Below are 12,988 nucleotides of genomic sequence, written 5' to 3'. Positions count from 1 at the left end.
ACCACATCTTAGGTCACAGAGCAACCCTCAACAAAATCCAAAACATTGAGATAACACAAGTATGTTCTCCGTCCACTTGCCATCAAGGCAGAAATTAACAACAGGAAAGGCAAGGAAAAAATATTAATCACATGAAAACTGAATAACACCCTGCTTAAAAACCACTGGATAATCGAAGAAAGCAGAGATGGAATAAGAAAATTCCTAGAATCAAGTAAGAATGAAAACACATCATACCAAAACCTTTGGGACATAGCAAAGGCAGTCCTTAGAGGTCAATTTATAGCAATAGATGCACACATCAAAAAAGAAGAAAGGGATAAAATCAAAGCATTAGCTACACAACTCGAACAAACAGAAGGAGAACAGCAAAAAAAAAAAAAAAAGCTCACAGCCAAGAAAGGAAATAATAAAGATTAAAGCAGAAATAAATAGAGAATAGAAAAACAATAGACAGAACCAACGAAACCAAAAGCTGTTTCTTTGAAAGGATCAACAAAATTGAAAAATCACTGTCCAAACTCGCAAAAGAAAAATAGGAGAGGACACAAACAACCCAAATAAGAAATGAAATGGGGGGCATTACAACAGACCCAACCGAAATAAAAAGGATCATAACAGAGTATTATGAAAAACTATACTCCAACAAATTGGGGAACCTAGAGGAAATGGACAAATTTCTAGAAATACACTACTTACCCAAACTAACACAAAATGATGTTGAAAATCTGAACAGACCCATAACAAGAGAAAAGATTGAAAAGGTAATTTAAAAAACTCTCAACAAAGAAAAACCCTGGCCCAGATGGCTTCACTGGAGAATTCTGCCAAACATTCAGAGAAGAGCTTATACCAGTACTATTCAAACTATTTCAGAACTTAGAAAAGGAAGCAATACTTCCAAATTCATTCTACAAAGCCAGCACAACCCTGATACCAAAACCAGGCAATGACACCACAAAAAAAGAAAATTACAGACCAGTATCTCTCATGAATATAGATGCAAAAATTCTCAACAAAATTCTAGCCAATAGAATTCAGCATCATATCCAAAAAACAATACACCATGACCAAGGAGGATTCATACCAGGTGTGCAAGGATGGTTTAACATTAGAAAATCAATCAACATAATCCACTACATAAATAAAAAGAAAGAAAAGAATCACATGATCATCTCACTGGACACAAAAGGCATTCGACGAAGTCCAACACCCATTCCTGATAAACGTCCTCAATAAAATAGGTATAGAAGGGAAATTTCTCAACATAATAAAGGTCACCTATGCAAAACAAACAGCCAACATCGTTTTTAATGAAGAGGCTGAAAATATTCCCCTCGAGAACAGGGACAAGACAAGGGCGCCCTTTATCACCACTCCTATTAAACATTGTGCTGGAAGTCCTAGCTAGAGCAAAAAGGCAAGAAAAAATAAATAAACGGCATCCAAATTGGTAGTGAAGAAGTTAAACCACCCCTAATTGTGGATAATACGATTCTATATGTAGAAAACCCAAAAGACTCAAAGAGGAAACTACTGGAACTAACAGAAAGATTCAGCAGAGTAGCAGGATACAAGATAAACATACAAAAATCAGTTGGATTCCTATACACCCATAAAGAGAACAATGAAAAGGAAATCAGGAAAACAATACCATTTGTAATAGCCCCTAAAAAAATAAAATACTTAGGAATAAATCTAACAAAGGTTGCAAAAGACCTATACAACGAAAACTACAAAACACTGCAAGAAGCTAAAAGAAATCTACATAAATGGAAAAACATACTATGCTCATGGACAGGTAGACTCAACATTGTGAAAATGACAATTTTACCCAAAGCAATTTACAAATACAATGCAACCCAATCCAAATACCAACAACATTCCTTAAAGAGATGGAAAAACTAATCATTAACTTTATATGGAAAGGAAAACAACACCAGATAAGTAAAGCACTATTAAAGAAGACGAGTAGGAGGACTCGCACTACGTGACCTCATAACCTACTATACAGCCACGGTAGTCAAAACAGCCTGGTACTGGTACAATGACAGATACATTGACCAATGGACCAGAATTGAAAACCCAGATGTAAATCCATAAACCTATGGTCATCTGACCTTAGTCAAGGGCCCAAAGTCCATCAAATGGGGAAAAGACAGTCTTTTTAACAAATGGTGCTGGCATAACTGGATGTCCATCTGCAAAAAATGAAAAGGAACACATACTTCACACCATATACAAAAAAACTAATTCAAAATGGATCAAAGACCTAAATATAAAGCCAAAAACTGTAAAGTTCATAGAAGAAAAAATAAGATCAACACTAGAGATCCTAATACACAGCATTAACAGGATACAAACCATAACCTACAACACACAAACTCCAGAAAATAAGCCAGATAACTGGGATCTTCTAAAAATTAAATGCTTATGATCATCAAAAGAATAAAAAAAACCTACACACTGGGAAAAAAAATTTGGCTATTACAAATCAGACAAAGTCCTAATCTCTAAAATTTACAGGAAAATCTAACTGCTCTGCAACAAAAAGACAAATAATCCAATTTAAAAATCGACAAAGGAAGAGACACTTCACCAAGAAAACATTAAAGCATAGAACAGACACATGAGGAAATGCTCTCGATCACTAGCCATTAGAGAAATGCAAATCAAAACCACAATGAGATACAATCTCACCCCAGCATTACTGGCACAAATCAATACAACAGGAAATATCAAATGATGGAGAGGCTGCAGGGAGATCAGAACTCTTATGCACTGCTGGTGGTAATGCAAAATGATACAACTAAACGATAGCTATAAATAGAAATACCATATGATCCAACGACCCCACTCCTAGGAATATATTCTAGAGAAATAAGAGTTGTCACACTAATAGACATATGCACACCCACATTCATTGCAGCATTGTTCACCATAGCGATGTAAATGCCCATCACAATATGAATGGATAAACAAACTGTGGTACATACACACAATAGAGTATTATACAAAGGTAAAGAACAATGATGAATTTGTGAAGCATCATCTCATAACATGGATGAATCTGGAGGGCATTATGCTGAGTGAAATAAGTCAGTCACAAAAGACAAATATTGTATGAGACCACTACTATACTGAAAAGGTTTGCACACAAAAAGAAACAATCTTTGATGGTTATGAGGGAGAGGACGGGTGGGGATGGAAAAATACTAAATAGACAATAGATAACTGGTAACTTTGGTGAAGGGTAAGACAGTACACATACTGGGGAAACCAGCACAACTCGTACAAGGCAAGGTCATGGAAGCTCCTTAGACACACGTGAACTCCCTGAGGGACCAAATTGCTGGGATGAGGGTGTGGGACCCCTGGTCTCGGGGACATCTAGCTCAATCGGCATAACATAGTTTATAAGGAAGATCTAGCTCAATTGGTATAACATTGTAAAGAAAATGTTCTACATTCTACTTTGGTGAGTAGTGTCCAGGGTCTTAAAAGCCTGCGAGTGGCCATCTAAGATATTGCACTGGTCTCACCCCTTCAGGAGTAAGGGAGAATGAAGAAAACTAAAGCTATAAGGGAAACATTAATCCAAAGGACTAATGGACCACAGCTAGATGGTGCCCGGCTACAACCACTGACTGCTGTGATAGGGATCACAATAGAGGGTCCCAGAGAGTGCTGGAGAGAAACGTAGAACAGAATTCTAACTCACAAAAGAAGACCAGACTTACTGGCCTGACAGAGACTAGAGAGAATTCCTGAGAGTATGGCCCCTGGACTCCTTTTTACCTCAGTAATGAAGTCACTCCCAAGGTTCACCCTTCAGCCAAAGATTAAAAAAAAAAAGATTAGACAGACCCATAAAACAAAACGAGACTAAAGGGGCACACCAGCCCACGGATAAGGACTAGAAGGCAGGAGGGGACAGGGAAGCTGGTAATAGGGAGCCCAAGGTTGAGAAGGGAGTGTTGACCTGTCGTAGGGTTGTTAACCAATGTCATAAAACAATATGTGTACTAACTGCTTAATGAGAAACTAGTTTATTCTGTAAACCTTCATCTAAAGTACACACACAAAAAAATAATTAGAGTTTTGTTGTACAGTTTTCTCTCATTCTATCTGGGACTATCTACTGTGTCCCTGGTCAGAATGGTTGGTAGTGGTAGCCAGGCAGTTCTTCTGATCTCTGGATAGATGAGGCCATGGTTTGTGTAGGCAATTAGTTGTACAGAGTAGTTTCTTCTTTGAGTCTTTTGCTTCCTTCTCTCTCTTTTGCTCCAGATGAGCAGAGACAAATAGTCATATCTTAGATGGCTGCTTGCAAGCTTTTAAGACCCAAGACACTACTCATATTACTAGCTTGTAGAACATAAACTTTATAGGCTATGTTATGCCAATTGACCAAATTGTCCCATGAGACTGTGGTCCTAAAACTTCAAACCCAGTAAACCAATACCGTGAGGTGTTTGTTTATGTCTGGGTGGTATCTGTGACTCTCCCCCCTATATGCTGGAATATATATATGAATATATGTGCAGCACACACAAACATGTATGTAACTATGGCTACAGGCACACCTATATGTGCACATGTATATACACACACATATATTTTTTTATATACCTTGCTATACATATGTATGCATATATATCTACCTGTGTAACCACTAATACTTTTTTGTTGTTACTGCTGTTGTTGCCAAATTCTACATGTTATAACATTTACCAGCAAGATCCCTTAATCTTCTGTGTTTCTTGTTGTTATCATTCACCTCGGTTAAGTTGTGTACACACTTTGCCTACATTTGGTATTGCCTTGCCTGTAACCAAAAATAACAAGTGTCTACTTTCTAGAGAGTGATTCCCCCTCACTGTCCCTCCCATCCCCGGTAACCACCAAAGAATGTTGATTTGTATATGTATACAGATTTTTGTCTTTTTATAAAAGTGATATCATACAATATTTGTCATTATGTGCTCAACTTATTTCAGTCAGTATGTCTTCTAGATTCATCTATGTTGTAAGATGTTTTCTGGACTCATCGTTATTCTTTATGATTGCATAGTGCTCCATTGTATTATATACCACATTTTGTTTATCCATTCATCCATTGATGGGCACACTTAGATTGTTTCCATCTTTTTGCTGTTGTGAATAATATGGCAATGAACACGGGCGTGCATATGTCTATTTGTGGCATTGCTATTAGATTTCTAGGTTATAAACCTAGGAGTGGTTTTGCTGGATCATAAGGTATTTCTAATTCTAGCTTTTTGAGGAAACACCATTACTGTTTTCCAAAGTGGTTGTGCCATTTTACAATCCTACCAGCAGTGGATAAGAGTTCCAGTCTTCCCACATCCTTGTTAGCATTTGTTGTTTTTTATTTTTTTTTAAATCAATGCTGTTTTTATAGGGGTAAGATGGTATCTCACTGTAGTTTTGATTTGCATCTCTCTCATGGCCAATTATTGGGAGCATTTTTTCCTGTGTTTGTTGGCTGCTTGAAAGTCCTCCTTGGTGAAGTTTCTGTTCATCTCCTTTGACCATTTTTTAGTTGGTTTGTTTGACTTTTTGTTGTTCAGTTGTTGAAGTTTTCTGTATATTTTAGAGTCGGTACTTACCAGTTATATTGTCCCCAAAGATTTTTTCCCAAACTGTAGGTTCTCTTTTGATAGTCTTTTTTTTTTCAATTTTTATTGTGCTTTAAGTGAAAGTTTACAAATCAAGTTGGACTCTCCTACAAAAATATATAAACACCTCGCTATATACTGCTAATTGCTCTCCCCCTAATGAGACAGCGCACTCCTTCCCCCCACTCTCCCTTTTTGTGTCTGTTTGGCCAGCTTCTGACCCCCTCTACCCTCTCATCTCCCCTTCGGATAGGAGATGCCAACATAGTCTCATGTGTCTACTTGATCCAAAAAGCTCATTCTTCACCAGTATCATTGTCTATCCCATAATCCAGTCCAATCCCTGTCTGAAGAGTTGGCTTTGGGAATGGTTCCTGTCTTGGGCTAATGGAAGGTCTGGGGACAATGACCTCCAGGGTCATTCTAGTCTCAGTCAGACCATTATGTCTGGTCTTATAAGAATTTGGGGTCTGCATCCCACTGCTCTCCTGCTCCCTCAGGGGTTCTCTGTTGTGTTCCCTGTCAGGATAGTCATCGGTTGTAGCCAGGCACCATCTCGTTCTTCTGGTCTCAGGCTAATGTAGCCCCTGCTTTATGTGGCGCTATCTGCCTCTTGGGCTTATAATTTCCTTGTGTCTTTGGTGTTCTTCATTCTCCTTTTTTCCACGCAGGTTGAGACCAATTGATGCATCTTAGATGGCCGCTTGCTAATGTTTAAGACCCCAGACACCACTCTCCAAAGTACGATGTTTTCTTAATAGATTTTATTATGCCAGTTGACTTATATGTCCCCTGAAACCGTGGTTCCCAACCCCCGCCCCTACTATGCTAGCCTTCGAAGAGTTCAGTTTATTCAGGAAACTGCTTCTGGATTAGTCCACTTGTGCTGACCTCTCCTGTGTTGTGTGTTGTCTTTCCCTTCACCAAAAATAGTTCTTATCTACTTTCTAATTAGTGAAATCCCCTCTTCCTCCCTCCCCCCTTTCATAACCATCAAAGAATATTCTCTTCTCTGTTTAAACTATTTCTCAAGTTCTTATAATAGTGGTCTTATACCATATTTGTCCTTTTGCAGCTGACTAATTTCACTCAGCATAATGCCTTCCAGATTCCTCCATGTTATGAAATGTTTCATGGATTCATCATTGTTCTTTATCGATGCATAATATTCCATTGTGTGAATATACCATAATTTATTTATCCATTCATCCCTTGATGAGCACCTTGGTTGCTTGCATCTTTTTGCTATTGTAAACAATGCTGCAATGAACATTGGTATGCCTACATCTTTTCCTGTAAAGGCTTTTATTTCTCTAGGAAATCGATTTCCAAAGTGGTTGTACCATTTTACGTTTCCACCAGCAGTGTATAAGAGTTCCAGTCTCTCTACAACCTCTCCAACATTTATTATTTTATGTTCTTTTTTTTTGATTAATGCAAGCCTTGTTAGAATGAGAAGGAATCTCATTGTAGTTTTTATTTGCATTTCCCTAATGGCTAATGATCGTGAGCATTTCCTCACGTATCTGTTAGCTACCTGAAAGTCTTCCTTAGTGAAGTGTCTGTTCATATCCTTTGCCCATTTTTTAAATGGGTTATTTGTCTTTTTGTAGTTGAGTTTCTGCAGTATCATGTAGATTTTAGAGATCAGTTGCTGATGGGAAATGTCATATCTAAAAAGTTTTTCCCAGTCTGTAGGTAATCTGTTTACTCTTTTGGTGAAGTCTTTGGGTGAGCATAGGTGTTTGATTTTTAGGAGCTCCCAGTTATCTGGTTTCTCTTCTGCATTGTTAGTAATGTTTTGTATACTGTTTATGCCATGTGTTAGGGCTCCTGGTGTTGTCTCTATTTTTTCTTCCATGATCTTTATCATTTTAGATTTGATATTTAGGTCTTTGATCGATTTCGAGTTTATTTATGTGCATAGTGTGAGGTATGGATCTTGTTTCATTTTTTTGCAGATGGATATCTAGTTATGCCAGAACCATTTGTTAAAAAGACTGTCTTTTCCCATCTAACTGACTTTGGTCCTTTGTCAAATATCAGCTGCTCGTATGTGGATGGATTTATGTCTGGATTCTCAATTCTGTTCCATTGGTCTATGTATCTGTTGTTGTACCAGTACCAGGCTGTTTTAACTATTGTGGCAGTATAATAGGTTCTAAAATAAGGTAGAGTGAGGCCTCCCACTTTGTTCTTCCTTTTCAGTAATGCTTTACTTAACCGGGGCTTCTTTCCCTTCCATATGAAGTTGGTGATTTGTTTCTCTATCTCATTAAAGAATGTTCCTGGAATTTGGATAGGAATTGCATTGTATCTATAGACTGCTTTTGGTAGAATAGACATTTTTAAATTGTTAAATCTTCCTATCCATGAGCAAGGTATGTTTTCCACTTACGTAAGTCTCTTTTGGTTTTTTGCAGTGGTGCCTTGTAGTTTTCTTTGCATAGGTCTTTTACATCTCTGGTAAGAATTATTCCTAAGTATTTTATCTTCTTGGGGGCTACTGTAAATGGTACTGATTTGGTGATTTCCTCTTTGATGTTCTTTTTGTTGGTGTAGAGGAATCCAACTGATTTTTGTATGTTTATCTTGTATCCTGATCCTCCGCTGAACTCTTCTATTAGTTTCAGTAGTTTTCTTGAGGATTCTTCAGGGTTTTCTGTGTATAAGATTATGTCATCTGCAAATAGAGATACTTTTACTTCTTCCTTAGGAATCTGGATGCCCTTTATTTCTTTATCTAGCCTAACTGCTCTGGCTAGGACCTCTAGCACAATGTTGAATAAGAGTGGTGATAAAGGGCATCCTTGTCTGGTTCCCGATCTCAAGGGGAATGCTTTCAGACTCTCTCCATTTAGGACGATGTTGGCTGTTGGCTTTGTATAAATGCCATGTATTATGTTGAGGAATTTTCCTTCTATTTCTATTTTGTGAGAGTTTTTATCATGAATGGATGTTGAACTTTGTCAAATATCTTTTCTGTATCAGTTGATAAAATCATGTAGTTCTTATCTTTTGTTATATATATACGATGGATTACATTAATTGTTTTTCTAGTGTTGAACCATCCCTGCATATCTGGTATGAATCCCACTTGGTCATGGTGAATTATTTTTTTGATATATTGTTGAATTCTATTGGCTAGAATTTTGTTGAGAATTTTTGCACCTAAGTTCGTAAGGGATATAGGTCTGTAATTTTTTTTTTTTTTTTTTTGTGGTGTCTTTACCTGGTTTTGGTATCGGGGATATGCTGGCTTCATAGAAGGAGTTTGGGAGTATTCTGTCCTTTCCTATGCTCTGAAATACCTTTAGTAGTAGTGGTGTTAATTCTTCTCTGAAAGTTTGGTAGAACTCTGCAGTGAAGCAGTCCAGGCAAGGGCTTTTTTTTTCTTGGGAGTTTTTTGATTATCTTTTCAATCTCTTCTTTTGTTATGGGTTTATTTAGTTGTTGTACCTCTGTTTGTGTTAGTTTAGGTAGGTAGCGTGTTTCTAGGAATTCATACATTTCTTCTAGGTTTTCAAATTTGTTAGAGTTTTTTCTAGTAATCTGATATGATTCTTTTAATTTCAGTTGGGTCTGTTGTGGTATCACCCATCTCATTTCTTACTCAGGTTATTTGCTTCCTCTCCTGTTTTTCTTTTGTTAGTTTGGCCAACGGTTTATCAACTTTATTAATTTTTTTCAGAGAACCGGCTTTTGGTCTTGTTACCTCTTTGAATTGTTTTTCTGTTCTCTATTTCATTTAGTTCTGCTCTAATTTTTATTATTTCCTTTCTTCTAGTGCCTAAAGGTTTCTTTTGTTGCTCTCTTTGTATTTGTTCAAGTTGTAGGGATAATTCTTTGATTTTGGCCCTTTCTTCTTTTTGGATGTGTGCATTTATTGATACATATTGACTTCTGAGCACTGCTTTAGCTGTGTCTCAAAGGTTCTGATAGGAAGTATTTTCATTCTCATTGGATTCTATGAATTTGTTTATTCCATCCTTAATGTCTTCTATAACCCGGTCGTTTTTGAGCAGTTTTGGAGTTCAGTTTCCAAGTGTTTGATTTCTTTTCCCTGCTTTTTCTGTTATTGATTTCTACTTTTATGGCTTTATGGCCAGAGAAGATGCTTTGTAATATTTTGATGTTCTGGATTCTGCTAAGTCTTGCTTTATGACCTAATACTTGGTGTATTTTAGAGAATGTTCCATGTGCATTGGAAAAGAAAGTATACTTGGCTGATGTTGGGTGAACTGTTCTGTATATGTTAATGAGGTCAAGTTGGTTGGTTGTGGCATTTAGATCTTCTGTGGCTTTACTGAGCTTCTTTCTGGATGTTTGGCCTTCACCGAAAGTGGTGTGTTGGACTCTCCTACTGTTATTGTGGCGCTGTCTATCTCACTTTTTAATGCTTTTAGAGTTTGTTTTATGTATCTTGAAGCTCTGTCATTGGGTGCATAAGTATTTAATGTGGTTATATCCTCCTGGTACATTGTCCCTTTAATCATTATATAGTATCATTCCTTATCCTTTCTGGTGGATTTAACTTTAAAGTCTATTTCGTCAGAAATTAACATTGTCACTCCTGCTCTTTTTTGATTGTTGTTTGCTGGATATAATGTTTCTATCCTTTGAGCTTTAGTTTGTTTGTGTCTCTAAGTCTAAAGGGTGTTTCTTGTAGGCAGCATATACACGGATTGAGGTTTTTTTTATCCATTCTGTAACTGTCTCTTTATTGGTCCATTTAGCCCATTTATTCAGCATAATTATGGACAGATATGAGTTTAATGCTGTCATTTTGATGCCTTTTTTTGTGTGTGTTGTTGACAGTTTCTTTTTCCCATTTAATTTTTTGTGCTCAGTGGTTTATCCTTATATATTGTCTTTTCTTCATTGTCGTTGATTTTGTTTCTGCTGAGTCCCCATTTTTTCTTGTATTTTATTTTGATGTGTAGGATAGTTAGCATCCTTTGTGGTTACCTTAATATTTACCCCTATTTTTCTAAGCTTAAACCTACCTTTTATTTCTTTATATCATCTTGTCTTCCTCTCCACATGAAAGATCTATGACTACATTTCTTAGTCTGTCTTTATTATTTTAATGTTGCCTTCTTTTACATAATGACATCATTGTTTCCCTGTTTTGAGGTTTTTTTTTTATTATTTATTTTTGTAATTTTCCTGTCTGGGTTGACATCTGATTACTCTGTCCAGTGTTCCAGTCTTGGGTCGATACCCGATATTATTGATTTTCTAACCAAAGAACTCCCTTTAGTATTCCTTGAAGTTTTGGTTTGGTTTTTACGAATTCCCTAAACTTCTGTTTATCTGGAGAGTTTCTCATTTCACCTTCATATTTGAGAGATGGTTTTGCTGGATATATGGTTCTTGGCTGGCAATTTTTTTCCCCTGAATTCTTTATATACGTCACCCCATTGCCTTCTTGTCTGCAGGGTTTCTGCCGAGTAGTCTGAGCTTATTCTTATTGACTCTCCTTTGTAGCTGACTTTTCGTTTATCCCTAGGTGCTCTTAAAATTCTCTCTTTATCTTTGGTTTTGGCAAGTTTGATTTAATATTTCTAGGTGACTTTCTTTTAAAATCTACCTTATGTGGAGTTTGATTAGCACCTTGGATTGATATCTTCTCATCCTTCACGATATCTGGGGAGCTTTCTGCCAATAAATCTTCAAGAATTCTCTCTGTATTTTCTGTTATCCCTCCCTGTTCTGGTACTCCAATCACTCGTAGGTTATTTCTTTTGATAGAGTCCCACATGATTATTAAGGTGTCTTCATTTTTTAAAATTCTTTTATCTGATTTTTCTTCAAATATATTGGTGCCAAGTGCTTTATCTTCGAGGTCACCAATTCTTCCTTCCACTTGTTCGATTGTGCTCCTCTGATTTTCTATTGAGTTGTCTACTTCTGTAATTTTATTGTTAATCTTCTGAATTTCTGATTGCTGTCTCTCTATGGATTCTTGCAGCTTATTAAATTTTTCATCATGTTTTTGAATAACCTTTTTAGTTTCTCCAGCTGTTTTATCCATGTGTTCCTTGGCTTGTTCTGCATATTGCCTGATCTCCTTCCTTATGTCTTGAAGAGTTCTGTATATTAATCTTTTGAATTCTGTATCTGGTAATCCCAGGAAGTTACCTTCATCCAGAAGATCATTTGATCCTTCATCCAGAAGATCCTTTGATACTCTGTTTTGAGAGCTTGTTGAAGCAATCATGTTTTGTTTCTTTATGTGATTTAATATTGACTGTTGTCTCCAAGCCATCTATAAGTTATTGTATTAGTTTATTTTATGTTTGCTTACTGTATCCCAGTTTCTTGCTTTGTTTTATTTGGTATGCCCACATGGGTTGCTTGAGTGAGCTAGCATGATTATTTTCACCTTTGGAGCTCTGACGTCCTGTCACCAGATGGCTAGAGCTGTTACCATGTATATGAGCTTATGGGTCCATTCGCTTTTCTTGTGTGGATTCAGCTCAGGTGTCCAGGTAGCTAGTCACCAAGTGTGTGGTACAGGCTCTGTCTTACAGCCTTAGAGGGGCAGGGGTGTTTGGCATAGGTACCAGTATCCAGTTGCAGCTGGGGGTCACACTCTCAACAAGGCAGGGGGCTAAGAACCATCCCCCACGTGTCTCTGAGGAAAGAGTGTCCTTGTTCCCTAGAGCATACAGGTGGGTGAGTTATGAAGACATACCAGGGGCACCCAATGCTTGTGGTTGTAAGGACTGGAGGTACCAGTTATCCTTGGACCCCTGTTGCAGGTGTTTGGGCGACCTGATTGGATCCAACAGTCCTTAGGCCCCTGATGTGGGCTGGTGAGGACCCTGTTTAATAGGCAAACTGGTGTCAAACCTTAAACACCAACCTCTTCACCACACAGCTTAAACAGTTGCACTCTGCCAGCAAGGACCTATTCTCCTGAAATAGGCCCACACGGGTCCATGCAGGGGGGAAAGTTATTCAAAGTCCACTGACCATTTATGCCTGGACAGGAGCTGCTTCTATCCTGAGCTCCCCCGGCTAGTGGAGCTGGCAAATTATCTTTTCCCCCTGTTGTGAATTTATTCCTTCTCCAAGTCTGGAAGCATGGTTCAGGGCACTGAAATGTGCCTATCTCAGGCCCGGGGAAATCAACAGCCACTGAAGCCAGCTTGGGAGCAGGGGGCATGGTAAAATATATGCAAGTACTTAGCTTTCGCTGACAGCACCGTTCTTTTCTGGGTCCGGAGGTGTGAGTCGGCTGTGCGCCTGGCTGCTTCTCCCTGAGGTAACTGTGGCTGAACACTACTGCCTGCTCGCCACAGCAGCTCCCAGGAATGGTGTCTGAGGGATCCCAACAA

This window comes from Elephas maximus, chromosome 6, assembly GCF_024166365.1.
Source record: "Elephas maximus indicus isolate mEleMax1 chromosome 6, mEleMax1 primary haplotype, whole genome shotgun sequence".
Lineage (NCBI taxonomy): Eukaryota > Metazoa > Chordata > Mammalia > Proboscidea > Elephantidae > Elephas > Elephas maximus.
Note: the sequence above shows the minus strand (reverse complement) of the source record.